General features: G+C 37.2%; 1 pseudogene; it reads right to left on the reverse strand.

The window, feature by feature from the left end:
* LOC103724796 overlaps positions 1-10,415 on the reverse strand; it is a 98,391-nt pseudogene that overhangs the window by 58,959 nt on the left and 29,017 nt on the right.

Raw genomic sequence — 10,415 nt, forward strand, 5'->3', positions numbered from 1 at the left:
TAAAATAAAAACAAGGAGGTAAAATCAATTGTCAAGAGTTATCCTGGTGTTTCATTGTGAAGCTTTGATTATGAACAAGAGTGCTTTTATCCCAGGTCAGTGCCGCTCACATGAACTGTGTCTTCCTTTGTCTCGTTTTTAAAAAAACATTTTTATTGATTTTTTTGTGATATTCTTACAGCATGCTTTGGTGGTACTTAGATCTTTTCCCCTTTCCAAAGCTCTTCCACTGCCCTCTGCATGTGCACTCTTTTATATATAAAAGGAGTGTGATAGTGTCCCCAAATAGCCTTCAGCGTGGGTCTGTCCATTGGGCCCACCCATAATTCCTTATCTCTGTAGAGCTAGGGAACAGAAAACTCTAGATGAAGAATTTTTTTAATCATAGATTTTCTGCCTAGTCCAAGCTCTTATCTCTGTAACCTTCCTTTTCCCAGACCCCTAAATTCAGCCCAGATTGCATGTTAATTCAATCTACACGTAAATGACAAAATGTGCGTAAACACATGATTCGTGGAATACAGGTGTGCTCTCCCTTGGTCATAGTCTACTGGGTAGAGAGTGCTCCCCGGTACCTCTACCCCATCTAAACAGCAAAGCATGTGCACTTTTCTCGCTTGTTTTCCTACAACCACCATTTCCCACAAATCACCAAATACGTGTTTGTAGTTAAAGTGTCCGCACTTGATGCCTGTGGTCATCTGGTATGGACAAGAGAAAGGGCATAGTTGAGCCTGATACAAGGCATGTTGAAATAAATGGAACAGTTTTGAAAGTTAAAAACATAACCCTGGTGATGACATGAACGAAACATAATGCCTTTGTCAGCTCAGGTTGCTGTAACAAAAATTCCATAGACTCTGGTTAGGCTGCATTGTGCGACAACTTTTAAATGAAAACACTGCAATATAATCTCATATAACTTGCAGCATAAGAAAAAGAGTAATGATTACCTTTCAATATTACTAAATGAAGGGAACCAAATCTTATAAAGAGAAGAGACTGGGCAAAATAGAGTTACCTGGACAAGCTGCTTTGGAAGGTACTGTGCTTCTGCTTTTCCCATTGTATTTGTTTTGCAAGCCAATAAAAGAAGAGCAAAGGGGCACTTTGGTTCTTGCCCTCGAATGCTGATCCCTTTGCTTTCTTTGAAATAAGCATTCCCATGTCCATGGTTACTTTCAGGTTTGAACAACAACTAATTACTATTAAAAGTTAATATTTCATTTTTCCATGTAAAATAAGCATATATTTAATACTCTACTATACATGCCTAGAAACGTCTTTCCCAACATCATTTAAAAATATAGGGATAGACTGCTTCTCTATTCCATTCCTCTCACCTACCCTCACCCCGATCCTTGCCAGCCTCAGTTAGAGTTTCCTTCACTTCAGATCCGTGGACTAGCTTCCTCACCCCAGACTAGCTAAACACCCTAGCATAGATTCTTAAGTCCCTCCCCAGGCAGTCCCCCCACTTCAAATTTCCCAGCCTCTGGATCAGGAGACAGATCGGCTCAGCCAGGACTTTGACCAGTCCACTACCCTGCAAGAATGTGAAACACCCACCAATTTATTTTCCTTGCTTGAACAAAAATTAAATAATCTACATAAAGAATATTAACAGAACCAAAATTAAACAAAAGCAGAGTAGATGTTCCCGTTGAACACATACCCAATAAAGAACATCCATATGCCTAAATGGCAACACAAAAACACAAGTAATATGAAAACCATGGAAATATGTCCCCAACAAAGCTCAGTAATCCTACAGAAGTGCACTGCAATGAAAACCAACCACCCTGAAGAACTCTATGTCACAGAATTTAAAAGAGCATTCATAATCATGATCAAAGCACTGCAAGAAAGCACAAACAACTCAAACAACACTAAGAGTAAGGGTATAAACTTATAATAGAAGTCCAAGAATATACAAATATGCAGCTTAATGAAATAATAAAAGTGAATTCACAAAAGAAATAGAAATAGTGAAGAAAACCTAAATGGAAATGAACAAGGTCTTATGAAACCCAATAAACCAATTAGAAACAACAGGGGCAAAGTCTCACAAGCAGAAAGAATGAAATGGAAAACAGTATATCAAGACTTCAGGATAAAGTTGACAATCTGGACTCCTTAAGCAAAGGCTATATAAAATTAAAAAAGAAAATACCTCAGTAATGGAAAGCTCAGGAAATGGGGGACTTGAAATGACCAAATCTACAAGTTATAGGCATATGGAAAGGAGAAGAAACTCAGGTCAATGGCATTGAACAGATTTTCAACAGCACTATAGAAGAAAAAGTCCCTAAATTAAGGAAAGTGATACCTAAGGAGATTCAACAAGCACATCGAACACCAATTAGATATGACAAGAACAGGAACTCCCCAAGACATAACATAGTAAAAATATTAAATGTACAGAACAAAGAGATAGTACTGAAAGCTGCTAGAGAAAAACAACAAGTTACATGTAAAGGAAAACCCATCAGAATTTCAGCTGACTTTTTAATGCAAACTATGAAAGCCAGATGAGCCTGGACCAAAGTATTCCCACCTCTAAACAACCAGGAATTCCAACCCCAAATACTTTATCCAGGAAAACTATTTATCAAGGTTGAAGGGGAGAAGAAAATTTTTCATGACATGAAAGGTTGAAAGAATTCATGTCATCCAAACCAAGACCACAGAGGATACTCAAAGCAATACAAAGGACTTAAGAAGGGGATGAGCATACCCAAGAGGCTACAGAAAGAAAACAAAGTAAGATATAACAACAGAAACACAAAACAGGGTCACAAACATAAAGAAATTAAAATTCCTCTATCCAATACACACCCTTCTGTAATAACACTAATATCAAAGGTCTCCACTCCATCTCAAAAGACACAGGCTTAGTGCAATGGATCAAGAAAGAAAACCCATATTTTTGTTGTCTTCAAGAAACTCATCTTATTTTCAAGAATGGACACTATCTTAGGGTGAAAGGATGGAAAAAAAAACTCCATGCAAATGTCCCTAAGAAGCAAGCAGTTGTTGCAATTCTAATAGCTGACAAAATAGACTTCAAATTAAAACTCATCAGAAGAGATAAAGAGGTTACTTCATTCTAATAAAAGGAACATTTGACCAAGAAGATATTACAATCATGAATATATATGTACCAAGCTCTGGAGCAACCAATTTCATAAAAATAGTACTCCAGGACTATAAAAGAGATTAACCCCAACTTAGTAATAGTATGTGACTTTAACACCCAATTATTTCCAATAGACAGGTCAACTTGAACAAATAATGAGCGAGATCTCTCATTAAATGGCATCTTGCATTTAATGGACCTAACAGACATCTACAGAATATTCCACCCAAGCACCATAGAATTTTCTACTCACAGCCCGTGCAAGTTCTTTTAAAACTGACCACATTCTGGAGCACAAAACAAATGTCAACAAATACAAAAAAATGGAAATAATTCCATGGTTTCTCTCAGATCACAGTGAAACAAAATATATAATCAACAGCAAAAGAAGCTCTAGTAGCTACGCAAACTCATGGAGATTAAACAACACAGTCCTGAATGATGAATGAGTCAAATAAGAAATTAAGAAAGAAATAAAAGCATTCCTGGAGCAAAATGAAATTGAGAACACAATGCAACAAAACCTTCAAGGCTTTATATAGCTCTTAGTGACTACATTAAAGAATCAGAAAGAAAATGACTCAACAGTACAATTCAATACTCTGGAAAGGGAAGAACAAACCAACTCCAAACCTAGCAGATGAGAAGACATAACAAAAATCAGAGCACAAATTAATGAAATAGAAACTTAGAAAACAATACAGAAATCAGTGAATCTAAGGGATGATTCTTTGAAAGGTTAAACAAGATAGACGGATCGTTAGCCAAGTGAAGAAAAAGAAAGAAAGAGCAAATAAAAATCAACAAAATCAGAGAAGAAAGGGGAAACATCACAAAAGATGCCAAAAAAATCCAAAATATTGTAAGGGAATACTTTAAACATCTATGCTCTATTAAATTAAAAAATCTAAAAGAAATGGATGCATTTCTAAAATCATGGTCCCAGCCTAGGCCCAGGTGGATTCACAGCAGAATTCTACCACACATTCAAACAAGATCTACAGCCAATACTGCTTAAATCATTCAAAAAGACAGAAACAGAGAAAGAACTCCAGAATTCCTTCTTTAAAGCCAGTATCACTCTAATACCAAAACCAAGTAAAGATGCAACAACAAAAAAAGAAAACAACAGACCCACATCCTTAGTGAACACAGATACAAAGATACTCAACAAAATACTTGCAAACCGCATATGGACACACATAAAAATAAATCATTCACAATGATCAAGTAGGCTTTGTTCCAGAGATGCAGAGATGGCTCACTATATGTAAGTAAATGTAATAAGACATATAAATGGACTTAAAGACAAAAACCACATGATCATCTCAATAGATGCAGGAAAAGCCTTTGACAGAATCCAACATGCATTAATGTTAAAAGTATGAGAAGGAATTGGTCTTGAGGGAACATACTTCAATACAATTAAAGCTATGTACAACAAACCTATAGCCAACATCATCCTAAACGGGAAAAACTAGAAGCACACCCATTAAAATCAGGAACATGACACGGCTGTCCACTATCTCCAATCTTTTTCAATATGTGCTTAAAGTGCTTGCAAGAGCAACAAGACAAAGGAAGGAAATTAAAGGAGTACTAATTAGAAAAGAAGAGGTCAAAGTATCTCTATTGGCAGATGATATATTATACATAGATATCTCAAAAATTCTATGAGAAAACTGTTATAAATGATTAAACTTTCAGTAAAGTGGCAGTTTACAAAATTAATTTCCAAAAATCAGTGGCCTTTCTATATATCAATAGCAAGCAATTAGGAAAAGCACTCAAGGGAAACCTGTCATTCACAATAGCTTCAAAAAATAGCACATGTAGGAATAAACCTAACCAAAGAGATTAGAGATCTCTGTAATGAAAATTTCAAATCTCTAAAGAAAGGGATAGAGGAAGACACTAGGAGAAAGGAAAGACCTACCATGCTCATGGATTGATAGAATTAATATTGTGGTAATGACAATCTTACCAAAAGCCATTTTTAGATTCAACGCAATCCCAATCAACATACCCACAACATTCCTCACAAAGCTTCGAAAAAAATCATCCTAAAATTTATGTGGAATAACAAAAGACCCCAGATAGCCAAAGCAATCCTGGGTAAGAAGAACAATGCTGGGTGGCATCACCATACCAGATAGCAGATTATATTGCAGAGGTATAGTCATAAAACCTGCATGGTACTGGAACAAAAATAAACATCTAAATCAATGGAACACAATAGAAGACTCAAATATGAGTACATGCAATTTTGGCCACCTGATCATCTCGTTCTAGTGGACAACTGTGATGGCTAATCCTGATTATCACCCTGACACCTCTAAAAAGAGAGAACGTCAGTGGAGGAATTTTTCTCCACTGAACTGGCCTGTGGGCATGACTGTGGAATTTTCTCGATTTTCTGCTTTAAGCTCCTGTCTTGGTTTCCTTATGGATAGTCTGTAACTTTAAGCCACATGAGCCATTTTCTCCCCAATTTTCTTCTGGTCATGTGATTATCATAACAAGAGAGAAAAACAAAGCAACAACAATGAAGAATGGCCAGAGCCTGTGCTGTTTGGGGGGCACTATATGTCCTGTGTTGTTTGATGAGCACTGCAGGACCTCCCTGACTAACAACTCAGAAGGCGTATTCCACACCTGGCACTGAGATGACTCAGACATAAAAACAAACACCACATGTTCTCTATTGACTATAGATCCAGCTACTAATATCTTTTCTGTATGTTTAATTTAGAGTTCCTGGCCAGAGCCTGTGCTGTTTGGGGGGCACTGTATGTCCTGTGTTGTTTGATGAGCACTGCAGGACCTCCCTGACTAACATCTCAGAAGGCGTATTCCACAGCTGGCACTGAGATGACTCAGACATAAAAACAAACACCACATGTTCTCTACTGACTATAGATCCAGCTACTAATATCTTTTCTGTATGTTTAATTTAGAGTTCCTGTAGAAGCCAGAAATCTACATGGAGACTATCTGATGGGGTACATGTAAAAGAGTAATGGATAGTAAAGCACAGGCAATAGTAAAGTGCAGAGGGAGAGAACTGGAGGTGGAAAGACTTAGGGACCGGGGTGGGAAAACAGGAGAGATGTGAGGGCAGGTGGTAGGGTCAAACAAAATGAACAGATATGCAAAGCCACTTAGAAACCACTGAAGGAAAAGTATCTAAACATTTGTAAGGCCACATATTTATCTAAGAGCACCATAAATTAAATATTTGCTGATCAGAAGGCTTAGCTATATTTTTGCTAAACTAACATTATTAATGTGTAATCCATTTAAAGTTTTGCAAGTTATGCAAACTTGTAAAATATTATGCCCACATTTTCAATTCCTAAGAATTCTCTTATTTTCTTGTTATTAAGTCAGTTAGTTACCACTTAAACAATCTATGAAGGACTATTGATTTTGATTTCATCAACATCATTGGCTGTATTTTTCTGATTTTTTTTCTCAGCTTTCACTACTTAGGAAATTAACAGTCATGTATCATTTAAGTATCTTTTCATCTTAAAGTCTTTAAAATGACCAACTTATAAAAAATATAATTTTAGGCAGTTCTACTAAATATAATAGTCTGCATATCTGTGATCATTAAGGTATTCAGCTGTGCACCTGAACACAATGTAAACAGTATGGAAATAGTGAAACTAGACAGGGAATCACAAGTGGGAAAAAGAGATATTAAGGAAGGTGTGTGTGTGGGAGGGGGGTCCAAGGTCACAGGTGACAGAATGGTACTAAAGACAAAATGAGAAAGAATAGATAATGAAGAATTATATAGAAGGAGCTTCAGACTGTGAATAGCCCTATTAAAAACAGTCTAACCAGGAAAAATGGCCACATGAGAGCTTTTATTTAACTATATTTTCAGTACATCATTCAAAGGTATGCAATGCATAAGTAATTCTCCATTGCCACGATATTCTATGTTATCTATGACTCCTGTTTTGTTTCCTAGAGTACTTGTAGATTACAATCAGAGGAGAAGCTGTAGTGCCAGTGGGTGTCCAGCAATACACTTCCATCTCAACCTGTTTTGTAGCGGGCCATTTAGGCCCCACCAAATATTCTAACAAGATGGTGTTCTATGAGTTGTGCTAGCAGAACACTTATGTAAGGAGTTCTCTGAAGTATACCCTGAATAGAAGTACACAACAGTACTTTAAATGCAAACTTACCTATATGACTAAATTCTTGAACAGGGTGCTGTTTGTGTTTATTCTCATAATTGGGAAATTGGGGAAAAGAGAAGTTAAAGTAGGATACTTAGGAAGCTGTCACTCTTTATCCAACAGACTTCAGTTGCATCTGTGAAAACAGAGAATTGAAGTGTATACTTGAGGGTACTGAGAAATTCATTGACACAGACAAGATCATCTAGAGCATATGCTAGGCAGTCTTCACCTCTTTGCAGACAGGAATCTGAAATAGAAGGGCATGGAGACGCCAAAGTCATGGTACCAACTAGGAATCAGGCCTTTAATACAAGATCTGTGAGGGCACACTATATTTAAATCATAAGAAATCATACTGAAACTGAGTATCTAACTCCAGAAATTTAAGTAGCTATAAAAATAAAGGAAATGCAAAGCCAAATAATTGACTGCTCACCAAGCAAACAAATGCTGAGAATTGTAGCTCTGTGAATTTCATAAATGTCAAGTGTACCTTAAAGTGATCAGAGCAATATCAGGACTTCCTTGAAATATCAAATATCGAAGTTGTTTACTTTCCAGAAGAAACAAAAATGACCCAAACGAGGTCCAAATGCTATTTGTATCCACAAGTAGTAGACACAAAGCATCCCCAGAACACTGTGGTGACCCGACCATGCAGCAGCCTCAGACCATCTAAAACCAGAGACCAATTCCTTCAACCACTAATGCACTAGAGACAACAAAATTCATATCATGAGATAAAAGTGAGCTCACAAGATGAACAGATTTCATAATGCCTGCCACCCCACCAAGTGGTTGTACCCTCCCAGGTAGAAACCAAAGGTCTGCCTCATCCAGAAGACACTGTTTTCCAGTTATTACAGAGTTCAAAAGACCAGTGCACCCAACACAAAGGCAACAGAAATGATAAATAAGATGTTAGCATAAGACCACAGTTCTTACCCCAAAGGGAATAAGAAATGCTTGTTATAAATCAGATATGAAATATCATGTCTTTGGGAACACAGATTTAGTTCCCTCAAATATCATGTTCTATAATAGGAGCAGTTTCATGAAGCTTCTATGTAATGGAACAAGAAATGTTATAAATCCAGGCATTCTGAGATCCATTGGTGGAAACAGAGGCTTTGGCTGCTGCAAATCAGGAAGTCTTTGCTACACACCTCAGATATTGTCTTTTTTTCTAAAATAAATAATTTATTGAGAATTTCATACATGCATATGAGGTGTTTTCATCAAATCCATGCCCACTCCCTCCCCTCCAACATTCTCCCCTCTGAAGAGGTAACCCTAAAATCTTTTAAGGATTAGATACAAGCTCCCACATACTTTTGACATTTTGACATTTTTGCCCTTTGTAACAGGGTGAATCTATTGGTAACAGGCTCAAACACATTTTGACTTTTAACCTCAGGAAGTCTTTGCTACACACCTCAGATATTGTCTTTTTTTCTAAAATAAATAATTTATTGAGAATTTCATACATGCATATGAGGTGTTTTCATCAAATCCATGCCCACTCCCTCCCCTCCAGCTCCTCCCATATGTCCCCATCACTTTTTTGTGATAACTTCATGTACTCTTTCTTCTTCTTTAAATTTTTTTATTAATGGGGACTTTACATACTCTAACATTCCTCCTTCTGAAGAGGTATCCCTAAAGTCTTTTAAGGATTAGATAAAAGATCCCAAATATTTTCGACATTTTGAACTTTGGAATGGAGTGGGTTGCTAAGAGGCCCAAGGACATGGCGAATTTTAGCCAAGAAACTGGCTACTTTTCTTTGATGTCTTTTTACCCTAACTTCCTAGTGAATACCTTCCTCCTATTCTTAGCACACCATTCTCTGAAGAGGTTATTCAAACTGCCAATAGGGAATCGGGACGCAGACCGCTCTGGCTTCTTCCGTGCTAAACAGGGATGCAGGGTGAGGCAATCGGAGTACACTTTCAGTGAGTCTATCTAAAAGACTCCCAAATTGCATAACTCTTATGTCAAAGGGGAAAAGAAAGCCTTTGAATTGTGAATAGGAGATGTGAAGAAGAAGTAAAGCCAAGAGTAATTAATTAGCATTACAAATTCTAGACAGGGAACTAGAAAAAATATCAGAACAGGGCAATTTTCAAATGTTCATATGAGAATCCATTGGAATTTCTTGACAAGGGCTTCCAAAAAGCATGCCTCTATTGGGTTCTTCCTCATTTTTCTTTTGTTTTCCAAGGCTGGACTCTAAAGTGATTCAGGATTTGTTCAGGTATTTTGATAGCTGTTGGAATGGTTAGAATTAGTGTTATTTCCCTCTCAAAGTCTTCTAGATAGGGGGAGAAAACAAATTTATCCATCATTTTAGAACAGTATCTGGTTGTCTCTCTTAGCTACAGGTTGGCATTACAGTATTGGAGACCAAGATTTGAAGTCTTACATCTGAGCAGCACTTTCTGGTTAGGAACAAAGTCATCAATGAGAAATAATTGTCTTAATAACTTTTTATATAGACTTAAGCCTAATGTCTGGGAAGTGTAATCCCTTGAACTCTTAAATAAATATACTGATGACTTTACTCTTTGGTTATACTTTCGTTTTGGGTGTTTAAGACCATACAGTTGGCCCAAATAAACCAATTTATTTTTACACTGAAGGTCATTTGAAGATCTGTTCCTCAGGGGTCACATGGGCTTGGGAGGAGCCCCTGGCTCCTTTCTTTGACCAGTTCCATCTATGTGAAGATAAGTCAAAGGTCCTGCTCGACCATGGCTAGCTTCACTTGGAAGCATGAATGAGATGTTTCCTCTGAGTTGACCCTTCTCTTTGTGGACTGGATGGTACAAGTCCATCTTGTGAGGTCTCTATGTCCTCCATGAACAAGAGGACAGGTGACTCACCACAGTTACAGGACATTTTGAGAGCTGTTCCATAGTCCCCTGGAACTTAGTTGACTTTGGATGGTAGGGGCAAAAACTGTCCTTTAAGTCCCTCTGACCATATCAGTACAGGCCTCAAACTATGGCTGTTAAACATCCAATAAGATTAGTTCCACTGGTCTGGTACTTTTTTCTTTTTCTTTTTCTTTTTTT

The sequence above is a fragment of the Nannospalax galili genome, unplaced genomic scaffold (assembly GCF_000622305.1).
Source record: "Nannospalax galili isolate Female #2095 unplaced genomic scaffold, S.galili_v1.0 scaffold1049, whole genome shotgun sequence".
Taxonomy (NCBI): Eukaryota; Metazoa; Chordata; class Mammalia; order Rodentia; family Spalacidae; genus Nannospalax; species Nannospalax galili.